The 24,180-nt window shown below is 38.8% G+C and overlaps 1 protein-coding gene across 1 annotated transcript in view; it reads right to left on the bottom strand.

Moving 5' to 3' along the window:
* LOC111564587 (exostosin-1) overlaps positions 1-24,180 on the bottom strand; it is a 458,700-nt gene that overhangs the window by 206,941 nt on the left and 227,579 nt on the right. The window lies entirely within an intron of this gene.

Below are 24,180 nucleotides of genomic sequence, written 5' to 3' on the forward strand. Positions count from 1 at the left end.
CCCACCTGGAGGGCCCCAACACCTACGTTAGAATGCTATTTGTTGATTTTACATCAGCATTCAACACCATCTCCCCCCATAAACTGATAACCAAGCTTGGCCATCTGGGACTAGACACCACACTCTGCTCCTGGATCAACAGCTTTCTCACCGGCAGACCACAGAGTGTCAGAGTAGGAGAGGTGACATCATCCAAACTCACATTGAGTACGGGTGCACCTCAGGGCTGCGTCCTCAGCCCGGCCCTGTTCACCCTTTTCACACATGACTGCACCTCCATCCACCCCTCCAACACGATAGTAAAGTTTGTTGATGACACCACCATAGTGGGATTAATATCTGACAAGGAGACCCACTACAGGGAGGAGGTCCAGCACCTGGTCAGCTGGTGCTCTGACAATGACCTGGTGATGAATACCACCAAAACAAAAGAGATCATTGTGGACTTCAGGAGAGCCAGGAAAACGACCCCTCCACCTCTCTGCATAAATGGAGAGGAGGTGGAGAGGGTCAGCAACATCAAGTTCCTGGGTCTCCACATCACCAGTGATCTCACATGGACCGTCACCACTTCCCACTTGGTGAAGAAGGCTCAGCAGAGACTTTTCTTTCTGCGGAGGCTGAGAAAGGCCAAGCTCCCCTCACAGCTTCTCATGAACTTCTACAGGAGTACGATTGAGAGCATTCTGTGCTACTGCAGCACAGTCTGGGTTTCCAGCTGCACCGCTGGAAACAGAAGGGACTTGGCCTGTGTTGTAAAAACTGCACAGTGGATTGTGGGAGCACAGCTTCACAGCCTGGACTCTGTCTATGCTAACTGGCTGAGGAAAAAGGCCAGCAGCATCGCCAGAGATCCCACCCATCCTGGACACAATCTGTTTGTCCCCCTTCCATCAGGGAAAAGATTCCAGTCATTAAAAACAAAAACCAGCAGACTGTGGAACAGCTTCTTCCCCAGAGCTGTCGCTGCCATCACACCCCCCACCCATTGCCCCACCACCCAGTCATTCCCCCGTCCCAGCTCATCTGTGCAGTAAGAACTCTAATTCAACACTGGGCCATTTTATCAGCACTGACCACTTTACTTTGTTTGTATATAGTACTTTGATTCTTCTTTTTATTTTTTAAGAGTACTTTTTTAAATCTATTTTTGTTATTTGCACTGCTGCTAATTGTCGTGTTCTTCCAGACAAATTTTGTTGTACTTCTGAACAATGACAATAAAGTCTCTTTAATCTTTAATCTTAATTTATAGTTAAGTTACACTTCAATGATTCCTTTGGTGAAATTTGTCCTCTGCATTTGAACCATTTTAGAAAGCCACAGAGCTGTAGCTTTCTGGAGACAAAGTGGAGGTCTGAGGCCAGTGTTTTGATCAAGGGCAACTGCAGAAAAATACCTTTGAGAGAAGTGGAGCACCCAGAGGAAACCTAGCAGAACATCCCCAACAGACCTTGGTGTGTTTCAGACCACTAGTCTCCATTCTGTAACATATTACTGAAATGTTGACTCATTTTTGCCTCCAAGTGAGTGTTTTTTTTTTCCAACAGTAAATGATGATGCTCAAAATGTTATCTGGAAACAAACACCAATCAGGCACAACATTAACAACACTCACTAAGGGAAATGAATAACATTGATCACCTCGCTACAATGCAATGTTTTGTTGGGAAACTTTGGATCTAGGCATTCATGTGGATGTTACTTTGACACATACCACCAACCCAAACATTGTTGCAGACCAACCCTGTTCCCTCATGGCAACAGCACCCCCTGCTGCATCACAAAAAGTGCTTAAACAGCCATGAGGACTCTGAATAGGATGCACCAGAGTTAGCCACAGAGACCCCGTAAACCCCACACCAGCGCAAGAGGTCGAGAAGTCTTATGTGGATGGAAGCTGTTTTGGTAATACCAGTATTCAAAAACAAACACTCTGTGTCATTATGAAATCAGAATCAGTATAAGAAGTCATTTGATTTATAAATAAAGATATTTCTCTATAATACAAACATTAACTGAGGCCATACTGCTGATGTAGTGTGATTAAAGCACAAACTCTCAATCAGGATCTCCTGAGAGTCCCAGCGATGGTCCGACTTTTCTCTGAGAAGGCTTCGCAAAGTGATTCTTCTTGTCCTGCAATATTTTAGACAGACCGCACAGAAAAAACTTGTTTTATAAAAATACTCACCTATATTTTTACTCCGCCAAGGAATGCGGTGCAGTTATGTGACGATTGGCTTACATTTCTCTGTCTGTCTGTCTGTCTGTGCGCAACATTACTCAAAAACGGACAAACGGATTTGGATGACATTTTCAGGGAAGGTCAGAAATGACACAAGGACCAAGTGATTAGATTTTGGCAGTGATGCAGCTAATAGTCTGGATCCATGGATTTGTTGAAGACTTCTGTATTGCGAGATACCGGCACGACGTCACTGTAACTATGACAAGTGAACTCTACGTCAGCTGCCTGCTGACGACCACACGATTGCGAACCTACTACAAATCGACCACTGCGGACTTACCGAGACGTATCCATTGGAAATGATACAAGAAACAATTGATTAAACTGTGGGGGTGTTTCCGAGTCCCATCAATTCCCGCCGCCTGCTACATATTTAGGTCACGTGATTTGGTATCCGTACATAACGTACACATGTATAACACATGCCTGTGCTCAGCGCAAAGTCATTTTTTATTGAAGATTTCATCATTTGTAAATGATACAATGACTGAGCAGCCTTGATGGAGTACTGTGCTGTCTGAGTGCTTTTCTTGTTTAAAATAAACTACTGCTAACTCTGAGGCTGGTTACTGGTTACATGCCTGTCCAGCACTGCAGGATATTGTTACGATCAGCAGCACCAAAGGCTGAACTTGGTGCTGTTTTCTAGCTTCCACAAATACAGCAACATTAATTATTATCTCGAACATGTCTGTAGACTATAATAAAGGGCTTAGTCAGGTTCAGACAGTTGACAAAGGCTGGGACCAGAAATCAACAGTGCTTTGTCCTTATTTGTTCACTTTCTTGCACACATGTGAAGCGTCCAGCAGTGGCGTCAAGCTGTAATAATGCAAATAATTACTACAATGGAACAACAGAAATAGGAAAAGCATGATGGACTCCTCAGAAACAGTAAGTTTCTTGAACACAAACAGGGTGCACAGTCTCTGCTCCATAGCTACATTCAGTATCAGCCACACAGAAAGTTAAGGTGAAACAGTGAATATGCAATGCTGCAAGCAAATGTGTGACCAAGCTCTTCTTGTTTTAGCTGTTAGGACCGACCACAGGACTGTTGCTGGGTGTGGTCTGTCAATGATCAACTCTTCTTTCTTCTTTATTAGAATTCTTTATGCCACAGTAATGAGAAAGCATAGCAAAGAAGAATTTTGTTGTCAAAATAAAATAGAACAATGAGGAACCTCACAAAAAGAAATAAACACCATCTGTCATCATTCTAGTTCCAATTTCAGTTTTTATCTACAAAAACACTGTATGCCAAAGTTATTTTTCGCTGATGGTACTTCACAATATTCACAAATTTAGTGGTGGATTAGTTTGGTTCAGCGTTATTGGATAGTTATTTCGTTAATGGCCTAGCATTAAAAAAGCATTTTAGGCACCTGAATAGCTCAATGGGTTAAGTGGGCGACACATGTACAGGGACTGGTCCCCGACAGAGTTGCCCGGGTTCGATTCCTGCTCGCGGCCCTTAGCTGCATGTCTTCTCCTAACTATTCTCCCTCCTTTCCTGTCTTGTCTCCACTGCACCTATCAAATAAGGCCAAAAACATAACTTAAAAAAAAGATCTCTTTAAAATATCTTCGGAAAATACAATAACTGCTGCCGGTAAGGTAAAAATACATAAATAAGACTGCATTTCTTTGAAAAAAAATATTTTTTTGCCGTTTTTGTGCAATTTGCCCATCAAAAATAGGTGTAGTGGATGGCATAGTCGTCATATTCCTTCATCACGGATACGTGCCATGTAGCTCTCACTCTTCTTAATCATGGTTGTAAGAGCCAATTTGAGAATTATTTGTTGTACAAAATCTTTATTTAGACTATTTTTATTTGCTTAGATATGTAAATTCATAATTCCATGTCAGTGTCTCTGTTGGATGTTGAATTGTCAAATTAATTTACTGCATTTATTTCTCAGAAAGCGTTTAATTAAAATTTTTTTTGAACATTTCTCAAGGAAAAACCATTCAGTCCTCATTTAAAACTGTATCGAAATAACTGGGCTGGCACTATAATGGCACTTAACTCCAAAAAAATGAAGAGTATTATGTACATAGTGATCTAAGGGAAAAACATCAACATAAAATTGACATTACTTCTTCCAGTAAATGTCTTTAACTGTGTACTACCCAAAAGCTACATTACTAAGACAAATCCAGGTTTTCATTTATTGGCTGTCCTCGCCAAATAATTGTTTTATGTGTAAATTTAGACACTGTTGGTCCAGCAGCCTTGTAGAGCGTCATTATACCAATGGGACAGTCCTCTTCTGTCTAGTTCTAGGCTCTCTGCAAGTGCTTCTCTTATATATAAGAGAAGAAATACAGTCCTATCTATGTATTATTATATTATTGGCTGCAGTTATTACATTTTCATAATGGCCTAATGCAGACCATTAACATAATTACCAAACAATAACGTAATAACTTACTACATTATTGGCAAATGGTTGTGACTTTATTGGCTCAAAATTTGAATTTCATTATTGAGAAATTATTATGTTATTGGCTTTATTACATTTAAAATGGCCAAAATGATTTCGGTATTGGCAGGTATTACATTAATGGCCATTATTCCGTTATTGGTTGCTACAAGGTGTGAAATGTAGTTCCATTGGAGAGTCTAAGCATAACATTGTGAAAATTGAACAAAATCACACAAATTCCAAACAAATTCCTTTTAAAAATGTCCATGAAATAAAAAGTTTGCACTAATAAGGTTCTTTAAAAAAAAATAAAAGCTTCACTTCAGAACAACTGAGAGGCAAAAAGTAACTCCACAATCGTGAAAAAAAAACTGCAGACTGTGTTTATGGAAACAAGAAACAATATAAGTATTAAATTATCTATTGAATACAGAGTCACTATTTTCCCCCCTAGTATTGGTAACCGCTACTGGCATTCCAATTTCCTTAAATTTTTGTAAATGGATTGTGTTGAAATTCAACTCTTTTCTTTTAGAAGGATTTCTGGCATTTTAACTGTCACACAGCCCAAAAGACATTTCTGAGTTCTCTCTCTTTCTTCCACGGAAAAGTTGTTGTTGTTTCCACAGAGGTGCATGACTTTGTATTGCAGTGAAAAATGACCCGATAGTGAGCAAAATCATGACAAGGGCAAAAAACTGCCCCTGCATTTCAGAGTATTAACTGATTCAAAGAAGAAAATCATGATTGATAAAACTATGATCTGTCAAACTGTAATTTTGCTGAATTATGTTACTGTTTTGGGGCTGTACAGTGGCTTGGTGATTAGCACTTTTGCCTTGCAGCTAGAAGATCCCCGGTTCACATCCCGGCCTTTCGGGAATCTTTCTGCATGAAGTTTGCATGTTCTCCCTGTACATGTGTGTGTTTTCTCTGGCTACTCTGGCTTCCTCCCACAGTCCTAAAACATGCTGAGGTGGTGATTCTAAATTGTCTGTAGGTGTGAAAATGAGTGTGATTGTTTGTCTCTATATGTAGCCCTATGATAGACTGGCGACCTGTGTCCCCTGCCGTCAACCTAAGTCAGCTGGGATAGACTCCATCCCCCTCATGACCCTAATGAAGATTAAGCCGTGTATAGATAATGGATGGATGTTACTATTTTATTTATCGTGATAAAGTTGCTCGAATGAAAATTCAGGATTGTAGAGACAAAAAATAAACTTCAAAAACACATTCACAGCTTAAGTGAAACCATAGATTTCTCTTGGACAAGCTGATGGTGAACATTTAATAGTTGCTATTGACACTGAATTTGATAAAGCACGGAAGCCTTCAGTTTGTTTGGGTGAAAATAGGCTTGTTAACAAGCAAGTCTTGCTGAAGTGATTAGTGGTTAAAGTTATATTTATTTGTCAACTCTTTGCTGACAAGACAAGTGCCAACAGACACTCCTGTCCTCTATTTTGTCACATTTCTGATCAAAGTAGATGAACAATTCTCTGGATGTTTTAATCAAGCCATTACTCTCTGGTTCCTTTATTGTCTTGAACTCTATTTGGACAGTTCCCACATTGTTCATCTGCATCAATGTGGGTGGTGCTGATAAATGTTCTTACACAATCACAGTGACTTGACATCTGATAAGGTGACCAGATGTATGCTTCCTTTATTTTGAAAGGGCACGTAGAGAGCACTCAGGACTTCACTGCAGGAAGGCTTGCTACACACATGTTGCTGTTGTTGGACATTTTGGTCAAATAAGGCAGTTAAATAAGTAAGTCAAATGTATTCATATAGCACCTTTCACAGATACAAAATCACAAAGTGCTTTACAGTAATAATAAAACAAAGATATAAACAAAATACAAATAATAATAAAGATAATAAATTGATAAAACAGGGAATTAACAGCTGAAGTACAGTGCATCAAGAACAAAAAATAAAATAGAGCAGCTACAGGTCAACCAAAAGCCTATCTGAATAAAAACATTTTCAGCTGCCTCATAAAAGCTTCACAAGAGTCAAAAGATCTCAGCTGTAGAGGAAGAGCATTTCAGAGCTTTGGTGCGAGAGCTTGGAAAGCACAATAACCATGGGTTTTGTACTTGGTTAGTGGGACAACAACAAGTCATTTTTGTTGACCTGACCTGAGACCTCTATTTGGGGCTTATGGGTGAAGGAGGTCAGCAATATACTGGGGTGTTTGGTCACGCAAAGCCTTAAAAGTTAGCACAAATATTTGAAAATGAACAAGAGAATTGACTGGGAGCCACCAAAGTGAGAATAGGACTGGGGTGATCTGAGATCTCTGATTAGTTTCTGTTAAAAGACGAGCTGCTGCATTTTGGACTGTTTGAAGGCAGTATAGAGAGGACTGATTTAAACAGGTAAAAAGGGCATTACAGCAGTCTAAACAAGATGAAATAAAAGCGTGTAAAATCATCTTCAATTCCACCTTAAATACCATGGACTTTAATTTAGCTATATTGCACAGACATGGCTGTCAAATGACAAAGACTGGTCAAGAATCACACCTTGATTTCTAAGGCAAGGTTTACCACAGTCTCTTAATCCTTAGATACACGACTGATTGGATCCTACACTCTTCCATAAGTGGGTCAAAAATTACCCTAATAAGAATCAATGTGTTTTTATACTATTTTTGTGATTTTGGTTCATAATAATAATTGATATTATTGTTTGGATTATATTTTTGTCCACAAAAGAATGATTTCATGTTTGAAATATGTGTATTTTTCAGTTTTTAAAAGATTTTGAACATTTTGATGATTGAAAAAGAAGAATATTACACAGAACAGCAATAGAAGAATGTCAACCTCCATTTGTTCACATTTTTCGACTCTTTTCCTCCAACTGTTGCTGCTGTCCATCCCTCCAAGCTTGTACCCTTCATCACCTCATGTATGATATTATCAGTGATAAAGAGCTTGAGGTAGTAATACAAATATTACATTTTTTTAAGTATAAAAGGTAGCATAAACATTTAAATGGAATGATATCAAAAACATGTTTTTGAGGAATAGCTGGAATATGAAATGGTAACAACTTTTCATTACAAAGATGCTGCCAGAAAATGACATCACTGGGTAATTTTTGACCTACTACTGCATCTAAGGGTTAATGGACCAACATGCTGCTTAATGGATGGCATGCATTTTTCAGGGGCAAGTATAAGAGCTTCTGTTTCAGTTGTTTTAACTGAAGGCAGTTGTCAGACATCCAGATATTAATGCCCTGCAAACAGTCATTTAAAATTGATAATTTTTTGCTCTCTTCGGGTTTGAATGAGTAATATAATTGAATGTCATCAGCATACAAATGATATGAGATCAGAAACAGAAGATGTCTGTCAGTAATGCCTAAATTATAACATCTTAGCATGTACAAACCCAAATGTTGTGCAAAAACAGCTGGTAATGAGACAGAAACATAGACAAACTTGGATGAAGGTTTGTGCTGTATTTTTGGTGTTGTATGTTTTGTTTTCACATGTTTTCAACACACAAAACACAGATAATGTTATTTGTTTCAGTCGAGTCCAGTTGAATTTAGCAAATACAAATTCTGTCTTAAATGCTTCAGTCACTGAAATTCCCAGATGTAATGGCTGCATGAGTTATTGAATCTTGACATACAAAATACTATATTCACATTTTGCTTCTTTGTTTACATCAGCGTGCTGTCATCCGTCAACGGGCCTCGATGCTGCAAAATACAGCAAGAAGCACAATTTTGCCAATTACAGCAGAAACTCTGAGAATAATTTCAACCTTCACATGCTGTGATTCACATTGTCTGTTTCATCATTCTCACTGCTCACTTTGTGGAGAAGTGAGACATAAATGTAAACAATTCGTCTCGTTGTACTAATACAAAGTCTCTGTTTTCTTCTTTTCAGGACTAAGTTTGTTGTTTGTGCTGAAAATGGTCGTACTCATAGCTAAAGCTGGGAAGTGTTTTGCTGGAAACATCAAAGATTCATGAAGTGGATTGAAAGTGACAATAACCTTTAATTACTGGTAGAGCAAGTTGAGTCTGTTATTAACTGGACATTAACTGTATGGTTAGATATCTAAGTTCTGTCACTGTGTGGCACAAACCTCAAACTGTTCAACTGTCGGGGGCAGTGGTGGCGCAACGGTTAACTCTCTGGACTACTGATCAGAAGGTCAGAGGTTCAAGCCTCGATGCGGCCACTGTTGGGCCCTTGAGCAAGGCCCTTAACCCTTCCTGCTCCGGGGGTGCTGTACCGTGTCTGACCCGTCGCTCTCCCCCAATTGGGGAGAGATGCGAAAATCAGAATTTCCCCTCGTGGGATTAATAAGGGATAATAAAAATAAATAATAATAAATAAAATAAATGTCTGTGAAAACTGTACATAAGGCAGGCACACAAACCAACATCAACAACTATGATGAAAACAGTTCCATTGGTGACAAACCAATACATACCCCCCCCCCCCCCAACACACACACACACACACACACACACACACACACACTTCCCTTAACTTTTGGTGTCACACCTTTCTATTTGCATCTGTATGCCATATCCTTTGATTGAATTGCTCTTTGTTCTTTTTGTCTTTCCCTCTATTACTGAGAACCAACTATATGCAAATTAACCACTATTCATCCTTGTGTTTACATATGGCCTCCTCCCTACCCTCTGATCCACCCTCTGACATCCCTATAAAATGGGTACTCTCAAAATGCGCTGGGTTGGCTTACCTTCACAGACTCATGCTCTGTGTTGGTAAACGCACTGTGTGGCGGAATACCAATAAACACCCCACCCTAGCAAAGTTTGAAAGACTAAGAGTGAAATTTCTTCGACACAAGGGATCAGTCAAAAACATACAGTAATAATGATGACTTATGTAATGATTTAACAGCCTACTGCCCGGTATGTAAGTCATGGCAAGCTAGCTTACACAAAAAGGATCAACTGATCATCAGCCTGGCTAATTACTGGACCTGACATTTAGCATTTGAGTAGGCATCAATTGAATATTGGATTTGTCACTGAAGTAACCTTAGCCAAGTCATCAACAGTCCAATCCTTGCGATCCCCAGCAAAGAGTAACTGGGTTTTCCCGGAAACCACTCTAGGCCTTTGCATGTGCAGTGCTGCTTATGTCATTAAACGGCCTCTTATATACCCTGGGAAATACAATTAAGCTTAAGCAAGTCAAACAGGACGTAAAATATTATGTATTCAGCTGCATTTTTTGTCGTGTTCATTGTATTCTTCAGGTATCTTCATATATCTTTAGTGGTACAAGGCATTAAAATGAACACTGAAGAAAACAAGGGTGGCCTAATATTTTTTTTCCCACGACTCTATATTATCTATTATCATGAACACTGTTTTGTTCTTCTGACGGACATCATAAAACATAGCGTTAACTTAGAATGAAACAATGGACAGGCAAAGTGGCTGTGCCACATGTCATATTTAACTGATGTCACTTTAAATTGACACTTTGAGGTGAGAACGTCTTATTCTGTTAAAAACCTGTTGCCACAGCTCCTTTCTCCTGGCATCTCCTTCTCACCTCCTCTACTCTCTGGTGGGAGGGACTAAGACGTGAGGAGTGGAGTTCAGGAAAAGAATCAAGGATGTGCAATTTGGAAATAAGAATCTCTAGTTACACCTCTGTCATCTCCAGCAATATCCCGCCCACAGCACTATCTGACTGGTTACTCACCAGGAGTAATAGTCAGTCAATACTGGAGGATAAATGTTGCAAAGTTCTCTTTTAATTTAATGCATGGAAAATATAAATAAACAATAGCATTGTTTTTTTTAACAAAGCTTTGTGTTTAAGTCTGTGTTATTCTTAATTTTGACACTTTCAGATATTTTTTGTGGACAATTGTGGATTGATCCTAAATATCAATTGTCAGTTCTGAAGAAAAACTTCTCAGTCAACCACTAGTACACAATACGCTGGCACTGAAGAAGCTGAATGTAATTCATCCATCCCATCCATCCATTATCTATACACCGCTTAATCCTCACTAGGGTCGCCGGGGGGGGGGGGGGGGGGGGGGGGGGGGGCTGGAGCCTATCCCAGCTGACTCAGGCGAAGGCAGGGGACACCCTAGATAGGTCGCCAGTCTGTCGCAGGGCTACATATATAGACAAACAAGCACTCACACATTCACACCTACGGGCAATTTAGAGTAATCAATTAACCTCAGCATATTTTTGGACTGTGGGAGGAAGCCGGAGTACCCGGAGAAAACCCACGCATGCACAGGGAGAACATGCAAACTCCATGCAGAAAGATCCCGGGAAAGCCAGGACGCGAACCAGGGATCTTCTCGCTGCAAGGCGAAAGTGCTAACCACTGTCTATATGTGCATTAATAAGAGAAATGATGGACGGACTGAGCTGGTCCCCTTTGATAAATTTAACAAAACTAGCACGAAAATGAGTTCTGATTAACTACTAGTCAGGCAAAATAAGTGAATGCAACTATGTGGGTTAAAAAGGATTAGTTCGGATCTCTTAAAGCAAAAAGGGTTTTAAATTTTGTGGGAAGAAAGTTATCTGATTCTTCATTAAATGACAATATTTTACCACTCACAGCTAAAAATGAGGATGCAGCCATCATCTGCTCGGCTAATCTTGGCAGAAAAACTGGAAACGGGTGGATAGAGTTAAAATGGCTCCTCAACTTGGTAACAAATACTACCCACCAGTTCACCAATGAAGAAAAAGTCATATCTTTTGCATACACTGTTCGAAAAGTGAAGTGTAGAAATAGCACTGTGTTAATTAGTGAGCTACAGAGGTGCTGGTAGGAGGATTATGTTAGCATTTCACAAAGCTGAGCTGCCTTTATGTGCCTGCTGTCAGTGTTTGTGTGATGCTAACCAGCTGCTGCCTCTGGCCTTAAAACTCAACAGACACATAACCCTGTATCCAAAAAGTTATGTTCCTTTATAATTAAAGTAATGCCATTTTTGAAATGCTTTCAATTTGAAGAAGCCACAAGGTTTGCAAGGTGAGAATTTTGTGCAGCTGTTTTTATTGACTTAGCTAAGGCATTTGACTCTGTTGAGCATGTCATTTAATTGGAAAGATGATGAAATATTGTTTTTTTCCAAGAATTGTGTAAGTTGGTTCAGAAGCTATTCTTCTGGGTGCATGTAGTCAGTGAGGGTGCAGGGTCTTCTCTCAGACCCTTCTTTACCAATTCACAAAGGTGCCCACAGGGTTCAATACTTGGTCCAACACACTTTAACATTTACATCAACAATATAACCCATGCAGTAACCAATTCACACATGCATCTGTACGCTGATGACACCATTGTATATACATATAATCCCTAGTTCTCAACTAATTTACCTGGTAAAATAAAGGTTAAATCAATGTGGAAGCAAAAGGGGAGGATGGAGGCAAAGGTCAGCAGCAATGCATTACCTTTTTGAAAATCCTCTTCATGATGGGAAACAACATCCAGACCTACAACCACACTGAATATTTTTTTATTTATTTATTGTGAATTAGTCATTGTAATCAAAATACCAGTAGTCAGCATGTAAATGTTCCACCAGAAAAATTGTCCTGTCACTGTTTGGAGGGACCATCCTTTTCTTTGCTCTGCTTAGTACAATTGTGATGAATGTGATTTGACAGAAAGAAAAAAAAGACAGAACATTCTTTTCCTCTATCACAGAATGATAATGAGCGAGACTGAAGAAAATATCACGATTTGGTTGACATTTACACAACAATAACTACGAGCTCAGTTAAGTTTAGCCACTAAAACTACTTGATTACGTTTAGAAAATTATCATAACGTTGTTAAGATATGACCCTTTCTTAACAAAACTTTACAAGGCCACATCTTTGGATTGGATCTATTTGTTGGACTTCAACATACGTGACTCTCTCTGAGTGCATCATTCGTCTTCTGTCTCATAACAAGCGTGACATATAAACAGACCTTCACAATACATATCTAATGCTAGAATAGCTGGATCTTTAAAGGAAAGTATAGGAATTTAGTAACTGAATTAATTGATTTATTTATTTAAGCCTTCAGACGTACATATCCCAAAATTACATAACACTTTGGTCTCCTCACAGAAGGAAGTTGACTTGAATCTAACCACTTTCTTGTGGTTTGAAAAACTAAGTACTCATATTAAATAAGCACGTACTCAAAGTGAAAAAATATATAATGTTATAGTGGTATATACCACACTGACGCAGGGAATCTGACCTCAGCACCACCCACGAAAATAAATAAAGCATTTCATGAGAGAAATTCACTCCAACTTCTGATCTCTGTGGAGTTTGCTCTCTTTGACACCTGTCTTTTGACTCTGACTCAATCTGTGGACAGGTAAAAAGCAAATGTTTCACCATACTTTACTTAATGCAAAGGCACTAAGATGTGTAGCAAGAATTGCAACTTCAGATATATTGCGACTTGTGAAGTTGCCGGATTGAGTTCGTGTAGACTGAATGGAGATATGGAGGAAAAAGAAAAGCCAGTGTAGTGTGTAAGTGATAAAAATGTTCAAACTTCAACATGTTGTTTTTTACAGGATGAAGTTTGTTATGCTGTTTCTCGTACTGTCACTGGTCGTCCTCATGGCTGAACCAGGGGAGTGTATTTTTGGACGTCTGAGATCCCTGTGGAGGGGCGCTAAGGTGGCGTTTAGAGGTGCTAGGACGGCGTGGAGAGGTAAATCACAAGCATTCAGTGATGACTTCAACAGCTTGAGCTCAGATTTGCTGATTTACTTTAAAACTTCATAAACAAATCGGTGTAAAACATGTCTGAATATTATGTAAGTTTGTCATCACTGACCGTATAAACATATCAATAAATTCTGTTTTGAATATGTAGTTCTGGCCTCTTAGCTGTAAGCACTAAACCTAACTCTTAGTGCTATGATTTTTATTTAACAGTTTAAATTATGAATAATATTCTTTTATGTCATTTTCATCTTTTTGTCTGTGTAGCACACAGGAACATCCAGAGAATGGGCAGGGCAAATCGAAGGTAATCACTTCTGATTCATCCTCAAACCTACAGAAAACTGCAGCTACTCTAGGAACAGTGCAGTATATTATTTAAACAAGGATCTGTTGATCTGTGTTTTCATTAAGTGTGTGATTTATTTCTCTTTTTAGTCTTTTAGAGTCCAAGTTGATCCAAATATTTTGTTTAGTTTTGATCAAGTACTTCAAAACCTGCTAATGGTAAATCCACAGTGATATAATAGAGAGTACATCAGCAGCAATCAGAACATTTCTGTCCTTTATCTCAATTATTAGATTAAATTGGTATTACATTTTTAAATCCTTTGTTCATTATTTGAGTAATTGCTTCAGCTCTAATTTTCATTTCCTCCTCTGATTAGATATGTACAGTCCCGAAGACTTTACATCATAACTCACCCAAATGATCAGTCCTGAATCTGTTCATCTGAAGACATTACATTCGGACACAGCTTTTTTGCTTTGCAATGGAAGACTTAAAAAAAAAGATCAGCTATAAATGAGTAGATTTGGAGATAAAGTTCATCATGGCACAGCTCCAGTTAGTTTAAAAAAATGTAATATGGCTTGATATGGCAAAGTGTTCTCATGAATAAACCTGCAATACAAAAAGTAAAACGCTGCTTTGTGGTATTATTTCAGTGAATATGTTTCTTTTTAGTTCTGGGTAAATGGTTATATTAATTTTGGTAGATTGCAAGTTTGGTGTCTAGCTGGTTATTTGTTTGTTTATTTTGTTTTTATCTGAAAAATAAGGTCTTTGAGAATTATTCATTTTGTAATGAGTTTTTCTTTATTCTTCTATACATATGATGTAAAAGAAATCACTTCTACAATGACAGCTACGGATTAATTAGAGAAATTGTCCAATGGATAAATTCTGTGGGATAAAAATCACAGTCAACTTTGTTATCAGTTGAATGGGTATTTTCCGATGGATTGAAAAAAGTTTTAAGATCTGATCAAGAATTAGTCATATTTCTTGTAATGGACTACTAGGCTGATTATTGGATCAGTTCATGCATTAATCATTTAGTCGAGAAAACATTTTCAAAAAAACGGTGAAAAATGTCGCTTAAATTCTCCAAGGGAGGTGATGCCAGTTTCTCAAATTCCAAAGATATTCTGTGCATTTTAGTGTAAGACACTGAAAAGCAGCTCATTTTCCATCAAATTTTTTTGCTTGAACTGAAATTACATGTCACTGGTAGAAGTACAGATACATTTTTTGTGCAGTCTCATTTAGTTTTCATACCATAAACTGTTAAAAAAGAAGAATGTTGAACTTGCCTTTGACTGATTATTTACACTACCATCCAAAAGTTTGGGGTCACCCAGGGAATTTCATGTTTTCCATGAAAACTTTTATTCATGTGCTAACATAATTGCACAAGGGTTTTCTAATCATCAATTAACCTTTCAACATGATTAACTAACATGATGTATCATTAGAATACAGTGATGGTTGCTGGAAATGTTCCTCTGAACCCCTATGTAGATATTCCATTAAATATCATCCGTTTCCAGCTAAAATAGTCATTTATCACATTAACAATGTCTAGACTGTATTTCTGATAAATTTAATGTTATCTTCATTGAAATAACTGCTCTTCTTTCAAAAATAAGGAAATTACTTAGTGACCCCAAACTTTTGAACGGTAGTGTATTTTACAAAAAACATTTGAAATCCACATGCACACCATTTTTTTCCAAGTGCCCACAGTTGTTACAAGAACTGGAAAAAATGGTGGCTCTACATCTTAAAACCTCCACAAAATAGGCATTTTTCCAAGATCAACTTCAGAACTCTACATCACCATGCTGAATGTATCTTTCAACAATTTGCTAACAATTTGCTCATCAGTATACAGCTTTTTGATCATTTGAAACATTTTTTTAAAGGACATGTAGAATAAAGTGATTCTCATGACACATAATTGATATAATTGACTGTCTTGAGAGAACCGAACATCACACATGTTTTATTCAAGGACAAAAAGTTGAAAACACACAATACAAGATCCACATCAACCACACTGCCACCATGAATGATGGCAAAAAGACAGAGAGGTGCAATGATATCAAGGCTTATAGTTGTTCAGAAAACCAACAGCAGATGGGACAAAGGACAATCTGTGTCTATTAGCTCTACCTATGGGGAGCGTAAACTTCCGCCCTGATGGAAGCATCGGGAACTCAACATACTGAGGGTCCAAATCAAGGATCTGTGCCTTTGAGGACAATTGCACTTCACACAGGTTCTGAAGGTCATTGAGTGTAGAAAACTGTAACTTTATAGCACTGCTTCATAACTGTTTCTGTTTTGTTCATACTTTCAATATTTAGACTACTAAACCAGCAGGTCATATAAAAATAAAGGACAGACTCAATAAAAGAATGGCTTAGACATTTCATTTAGTGTCGTGTCCACATTTAAACTTTGCAAGTTCCTCAAAAAACTGCAATCACTGATTTGTCCTTTTACATATAGTATCTGCATTTGCATGAAAATCAAGCCATTTGTCTCTGACTCTGCCCAAATACTGCACAATGATATTAGTATCATAATCAATATCAGCTCACTAAGATTTTAAAAAGAAATCTTTGTATCAGTATCAACAGTCAGATATTAGACTGGATACTGTCAAAAAGCAAGCTGCATTGCTCCCACTGGCTCACCAATGGTTACAAAAGGTGCAGGGGAAAGAGAAAGTCAACACAGCAGCATAGCTGTAGTGTCCTGCCCTGTAGACAACCCAAAAAGGGTCCAACATGTCACGCATTGGGTAAAATTGTAGATTTGACAATGTGTTCAAATGTTTTCATAATAAAAAATGTAAGGGCCACTGGGCAATAATCACTCGATGCCTTAGGAGATTTAACCTTTGTTACTGGCACTACAGTAGATTCCTTCCACATTCTAGGACCTCTCTGTTGTTCCAAGGAGGAATAGAAGACACACAAATGAATACTGCACAGTCTCCTGGTTCAATACTTAAAATCATTTTTAACTTTTCCCATCAAGACTAGAGTTGTTCCTCTTTTTAGATTTACACACAATCATTTAAATAATTCTAATCTTACAGCCTGCAGGCCGATTTCTAAAACTAGCAAGTTTATCATTAAAATCAAATGTATCAAACCAGGAGTAGAGTTTGTTTAACTCATCTGCCAATTCAGTATTAGGCCAGTCAGGATAAAATACTCTTCTGTCTTTGTTCTGTCTCCCAACCATGGACTTGATTCCTTTCCAAGTCAGTCTTTAGTACTCTTTATTCATCTCACCCTCTATGCCTGGTTTCAGATAGCTTTATCTCCTTTTGAACAAGTTTTTGTGCATCCCTCCTTGCGCTAGTATCTCCATAAGGTTCATGCTTATAGACAAAAAGTGTTTTGTTAACAGCAATGCTGAAGGATGAGGACCAAGCCATGAAGTGTCGAAAGTAACAATTTTTAAAACCATTTGATTTAGTTTTTCCTGTTGGATGTCTGCTTCAGAAGGTCAAAGTGCAGGGAAAGATGTACACTATACCCATACTACCAAGTAGGTAGTCTCTGTATAGGACTTAGTGACTGCAAGTTTCATCCATCCATCCATTAGTTCTGACAGTTTCTCCTGTAGAGGAAAAACTGGAGCCCCTATGAGGGATGTTACTGCTGCATGTAACTGATTTAAAAAAGATGATTTGATTGTCTATATGCAAAAATTTTCAGTTCACATGGACTGCAAGTCGATGGCATTTCAACTTGTTGATTGATCATTAAACCAAACAAAAATGTGTTTCTTGAGTAAAAGAAGTAATTTATATTGCAGATCTGAAGACTTATTTTCATCAGTGCTTGTTCTTTGGAGCAGACTGCTCAATCTGCCCCCAAATCAAGCTGATGATTTGCAAGACCTTTTTTTTTTTTTTTGTCTATAGAATTTCATCCAGGCTGTTCAACTAATTCAATTAGAATCCAACAGAAATTTAGGCAAACAGCCAGCGGCAGTTGAACAAAAAAAACACAAGAACAAGTACAATGAAGCTTATCACTCAAGCTGACTTCAACAGTACACAACTGTTATGTTTTACATTTAATTTTAGTGTGTACTGTTGTGTTGCAAGACTTATGATGAGGATGTTCTCCTTTCCTCCCCAGCTTTCTCAAACAACCTGCTCGCTGATCTGTTTTTTTAAGATAGGAGAAATTATATGAACAGTTCCATTATATGAATAGTTTGGCAGTGATAACTTTGATTTCATCAGCATAAAGATGTCTTCCATATAACCAAGGATAGAATCAGAGCTCTCTGTGGGCTTAAATGGATTTAAAGTTTTATTGGCTTTTATTTTGTGAGTTAGCCAAACAAAATAAATCATTGGTTCTTAAAGATGATTTGTTATTGAGGAAAACCCCAACCTGTACAATTTCGATAAAAACAGAGTGATTAGACTATCATTAAACAATCACACAATTATGAACCAGCTCAGAAACTACAACAGACAGCAGTCAATATTAACTAACAGCTAGTAGCTACACATAATAAGTAGTCTGAATCTTAAAGTTACACCTTTAAGAAGAGTGCAGAAAAAATGTGAATGACTCTATTTGAGATCTTTGACATTGAGTACTAAGTGAAAGAAATATTTATCAGGTATACTTTTTTCCACAAACTGACTACTCATGTAAAGTAGATGTTACTTCCATTAAAACAAAATGAAAATCCCTAATCTGCTCACCTTGTCTATCAGTCACACACTCTCCCACCATGTGGCATGCTCAAATTGATTTTCTCTGACAGTTTGCACTTTTCAGACTGTCTTTCTCAGCCCCTCGTCACCTGTGACACTAGCAATTCTTGGCTGTTTGACAGATGACTTGGACCCAGAGTGTTCCTGCAGTCGGAGGATGCTTTTGATCTGTTTTTAGCTGTCAGGAATGTATTTCCTCTCTGACAGTAAGTAACACATAGACTGCGTATAAAAGATCTGAAAAGTGAAACCAATGTGGAAGTGATCTGCATTCTTTCCAACTGCCAGCAAGGGGCGACTCCTCTGGTTGCAAAAAAAAAGTTGATTGTATGAGAAAATGAAGATATTTCTCATTTGATTTTTATCCTCAGTAAACATTTTCTTAATATGTTTAAAGTGTTCTTCTCTAGTTTTATGTCTCCTTCAATTGATCAAGATGTTAATTTTTTATATTATAATCCCATTTACAATAAAATAGATGAAAAATAGATGACAAAGCAGGGTGTGTTTTAGGGTGGGTCTACTTTGTGTTTGACTGATCACCGTGTCTGTGTTCATACCGTCTTCAAGTTCTCGGTCAAATCAACCACTCACTCACTGACTCTCATTTAAAAATGCCAAGATGATGATGACCAAATGCCACTCTCAAAGTTTCATAACAGCAGTCCATAAACCAATTAATGACACTGAGTAACGTCACTAGCCAGCAGCTGCAGCCTGCACAAGCAGAAATATGTGTGCTGTCACAGAATAAAAACTGTATAGGAAGGACTTGAGGAACATGATAAAAAGCCAAAAGTGTGGAGTCGGTCTGGAGACTTCCCAGATACTAATCCCATCGAGCATGCACCGATCATCTTGTTATGATGGGAAACCTTGAGTCCTGACATTCATGTGGACATTTGACATGTACCACCCACCTCAACATTGCAGGTCAAGCAACCCCCCACCCCCATGGCAACATCAGTCCTTGATGCCAGTTACCACCCTCAGCAGGACAATGCACCCCAACACACTGCAAAAACTGCTCAGGAGTGGCCCAGGAACACAACAGAGCTAAGCTGTTCACCTGGGTTCCACACTCCCCAGATCCAAATGTTATTGAGCATCTGTGGGATGTGTGAGGATAAGCCTGATCTAGGTAGGACTCACCCTGCAACCCATAGGACCCACAGAATTCACTCCCACCATCCCAGTACAACAGGACATCCCCAGAGGTCCTGTGTCCATGCCCCACTGGGTCACAGGAGCTTTAGCGGTATAAAAAGGGGACCAACACAATATTAGGCAGGTGGTTATAATGATCGGCATATGAAAAATGTGCCACGACAGTCTTAATACACAGTGGCCCAATTCTGCATTCTTGTTTCAGATACTATAACACTGCACCAGAGATGTGTCCTTCCTGACAGGTCGAAATTGTTTGTTGTTGCATAAGGGAGGGCCTACACAATATTGGATAAGCTGTTTTAATGTTGTGGCTAAACAGGGTGGAGATAAGCAATTGTTTCTTATCTGCTACATCTAGAACCAGCAAGATACGTGGTGCCTCTGGGCTCCCGTGTTATGTCTAATGAATAACCTTGGTTGGGCAAATGATGAGATCTTTGACTAGTAATATAACTATATATAGTAATATAGACCATTCACTTGCATCATGACATCTCAAATTTTCCTTTATCAAGCCTCTAACAAGTAAACACTTCTGCTCTTTATTATATTCCTTGGATCTCCTGAGTTCTCCTGGCTTGAGTCAGTGTCATCTGCTTGCGTCGACCTGCTCACAGGAATTTCTATCACAAGAGGAATACATTTAGTTCTGTTTTAAAGCAAACAACATGGGCAAGTAACCAGCCAGGTTATTTACCCATTCAAATAGCACAACAGAGGGTCCCACATTTGTAGTTATTAGCTGATTTTATGCATTTTGGTGTGTCCAATGGCTTTGATATTCATATCAATAAGATGAAATCAACATTCAGACTATCTTGTCCACGTCTGTCAGTCTCTGTGTGAGCAACTCCTCATATATACCAATCAGCCACAGTATTAAAACCACTGACAGGTGAAGTGAATAACATTGATCATCTTGTTACAATGTAATGTTCTACTGGGAAACCTTGGGTGCTGGCATTCACAGGGATGTCACTTTGACATATGTACCACATACTTAAGCATTGTCGCAGACCAGTCACAACCTTTCAATGCAAAATTTGCATATAGGAACGGCTCAAGAAACATGATCCCCAAGATCCTAAGGCATTACCCCAGACTCAAAACAAACAAACAAACCCTAACACAGACCACAATCTTTCAGACACAAAAGTCTTTCCTCATGATGTTAGTCAAAAATGTAATGCAGTCAATGTACTTTTCCTCCAAAATTATTTGTTCTGACAATTTAGTTGTAAAGAAAATAAAACGTATTTTAAAATGTAAAACTGTATTAGAAATAGGGTTTGGCTTTTCACTCATTCCCAACATAATAAATTGCCAACATTTTGTGAAACTGTGTATCCAATAAGTTGATATTTTTTCAAGTCAGGTAAAGGAACAAAGTTTAATAATGTTAAGATCAGACAATACTACTGGGGTATGTTACAAATTATTATACTGTGCCTTATAAATAGACTCATGTAGAACCTTAAGGAACGTGTACTTCTTTGCCACAAGTTGTGACACAGCTGTGTATTTGAGGAACTTGTAGCTTGAAATAATTAATTAATAATAAAAATGCAAAGCGACCAGTTTTTGAGTTGGTCAACTGAAGCTCAATAACATTTTAATCTATTTTTCTGTGAAAAGTATATATTTGAGATCAGAGGTGACACTGTGTTAGGTTAAACTCTTGGCCTGACCACATGAAATCCTTGAGTTACTCTCAGAATTTGCACTCAACAGATGCTGGTGTTGCTAAAGCTGCTACATGAGAGTGTGTTACTGTGAGATTAGAAATTGAGATTAACATGTATTGTAATATGTCAGTGACATTGCAAAGTACAATGACTGATCAAATGTTGCTAAATAGCAGCCTTCACTGTGAGCCTGAATCCATCCCTGCCCCTATAAAAACACAAGTACTTCACAACCTTTTGGCTCAGAAAACCACTTGCAGATCACTCAGCTGCACACTTTGATCTCTCTACTGGTCTTTTGGCTCTGTGGAAGGTAAAGAGCAGGTAATCTGTTCTCACTTTACTTGGTAATGCAAAGTTTGTGGGATGTATGATAGGTATTAACATTTATAATATGACCTGAATTCTTCATGGAATGGAGTGAACAAAGAGAGCCACGGCGGGTGATTTTGGTGATGGAAACTGTCATACGTTTTGTGTTTAGGATGAGGCTTGCTTTGATCTTTCTGGTGCTGACACTGGTCGTCCTCATGGCTGAACCCGGGGAGTGTATTTTCGGGCGCCTGAAAGCCATGTGGAGAGGTGCCAAGCAAGCATGGAAAGGTAAATTAAAAAAGTAAACAATCTAAGACTGTGCATTGTTGAATAAATGTAAAAGATTGCAATCAAACCTAAAATGACCTTAAATCTATTTGAACCAGCTCTCTTTAGTGGTTTGTGCAGAGTTTTTCGCTGTACACATATTTGTATTGGGTATTATTTGGCATTGCAGGTTAAAATATGTTGTAGGTTTGATATGGCTGAACTTTATTATGTTGTAATCACCTTGTAATTGCTTCTGAACATGAGTTTGATGCACTGTAACCGAAACATCTCTTAAATTTTTCACTACTTTACTCACTACAGCTGCCCTGCAAATCACCATAGTCTTCTGTCAACTTAATTTTGATCCAGTTCAGTTCCATTCATTCAAAAAATGTGTGCCCTGGGGGCAATTTACACTATATTGCCAAAAATATTCGCTCACCTGCCTTGACTTGCATATGAACGTAAGTGACATCCCATTCCTAATCCATAGGGTTCAATATGACGTCGGTCCACCCTTTGCAGCTATAACAGCTTCAACTCTTCTGGGAAGGCTGTCCACAAGGTTTAGGAGTGTGTTTATGGGAATTTTTGACTTCTTCCAGAAGCGCATTTGTGAGGTGACACACTGATGTTGGACCAGAAGGTCTGGCTCTCAGTCTCTGCTCTAATTCATCCCAGAGGTGTTCTATCAGGTTGAGGTCAGGACTTTGTGCAGGCCAGTCAAGTTCATCCACACCAGACTCTGTCATCCATGTCTTTATGGACCTTGCTTTGTGCACTGGTGCACAGTCATGTTGGAAGAGGAAGGGGCCAGCTCCAAACTGTTCCCACAAAGTTGGGAGCATGGAATTGTCCAAAATGTCTTGGTATGCTGAAGCATTCAGAGTTCCTTTCACTGGAACTAAGGGGCCAAGCCCAGCTCCTGAAAAACAACCCCACACCATAATCCCCCCTCCACCAAACTTTACACTTGGCACAATGCAGTCCGACAAGTATCGTTCTCCTGGCAACTGGCAAACCCAGACTGGTCCATCAGATTGCCAGATGGAGAAGCGTGATTGGTCACTCCAGAGAACATGTCTCCACTGCTCTAGAGTCCAGTGGCGGCGTGCTTTACACCACTGCATCTGACGCTTTGCATTGCACTTGGTGATGTATATTTTGGATGCAGCTGCTCGGCCATGGAAACCCATTCCATGAAGCTCTCTGCTGAAGCACTGTTCTTGAGCTAATCTGAAAGGCCACATGAAGTTTGAAGGTCTGTAGCGATTGACTCTGCAGAAAGTTGGTGACCTCTTGGCACTATGCACCTCAGCATCCGCTGACCCCGCTCCGTCAGTTTACGTGGCCTACCACTTGGTTGCTGAGTTGCTGTTGTTCCCACACACTTCCACTTTCTTATAATACAGCTGACAGTTGACTGTGGAATATTTAGGAGCGAGGAAATGTCACAACTGGATTTGTTGCACAGGTGGCATCCTATCACAGTTTCATGCTGGAATTCACTGAGCTCCTGAGAGCGACCCATTCTTTCACAAATGTTTGTAAAAGCAGTCTGCATGCCTAGGTGCTTGATTTTATACACCTGTGGCCATGGAAGTGATTGGAACACTTGATTCTGATTATTTGGATGGGTGAGTGAATACTTTTGGCAATATAGTGTATGTTGTCTGACGAACAGAAAAAAACAACAAAGGAAGGTGTTTGGATGTATACAGTTTTTTTTTTTTTTTTATCATTGAAACTAAAAGTAACTTTTTGAAGCTGGTTGCCTGTGTAGGAATAACAAGAATTTTTGACCTTCAAGACTGGCTCAATATGTTTTGTAAAACCAAAGTTGGTGATCTTTAAAGGAGGGAGGAGAAGGGGAGGCACTCTGCTGTGCTGGTACAGAACTGTGGACAAAACACTTCTCTGCTACAGTGCTAATAGTTATTCTCAAACCTGCAGAGGCATTGGGTTTTTGAAACGAGACAGATGGTGCTCAAAGTTGGAATTTTTTTTCACCGTAGTCGCCTGAAAGTTTTGTAAAGTGCTGCAGTAGGTGATGGTTAGCTGGTCCCTTTCCTCTTTTTTTTTTTTGGTCCTTTAGTTCAGTGCTTTGCTTCACTCCAGTAAGCTGGCAAAGTTAATAATTCCAAAATATATCCAAATGACTAGCTTGAATTTATGAATTACAGTGGTAGCAGATGAATCTTATATGCAGCAGAAGCATTTGTGTTGTTTTAATTTGACTGTAAAACTGACCAACACATTGATTTATT

The sequence above is a fragment of the Amphiprion ocellaris genome, chromosome 12 (assembly GCF_022539595.1).
Source record: "Amphiprion ocellaris isolate individual 3 ecotype Okinawa chromosome 12, ASM2253959v1, whole genome shotgun sequence".
Classification (NCBI taxonomy): Eukaryota; Metazoa; Chordata; class Actinopteri; family Pomacentridae; genus Amphiprion; species Amphiprion ocellaris.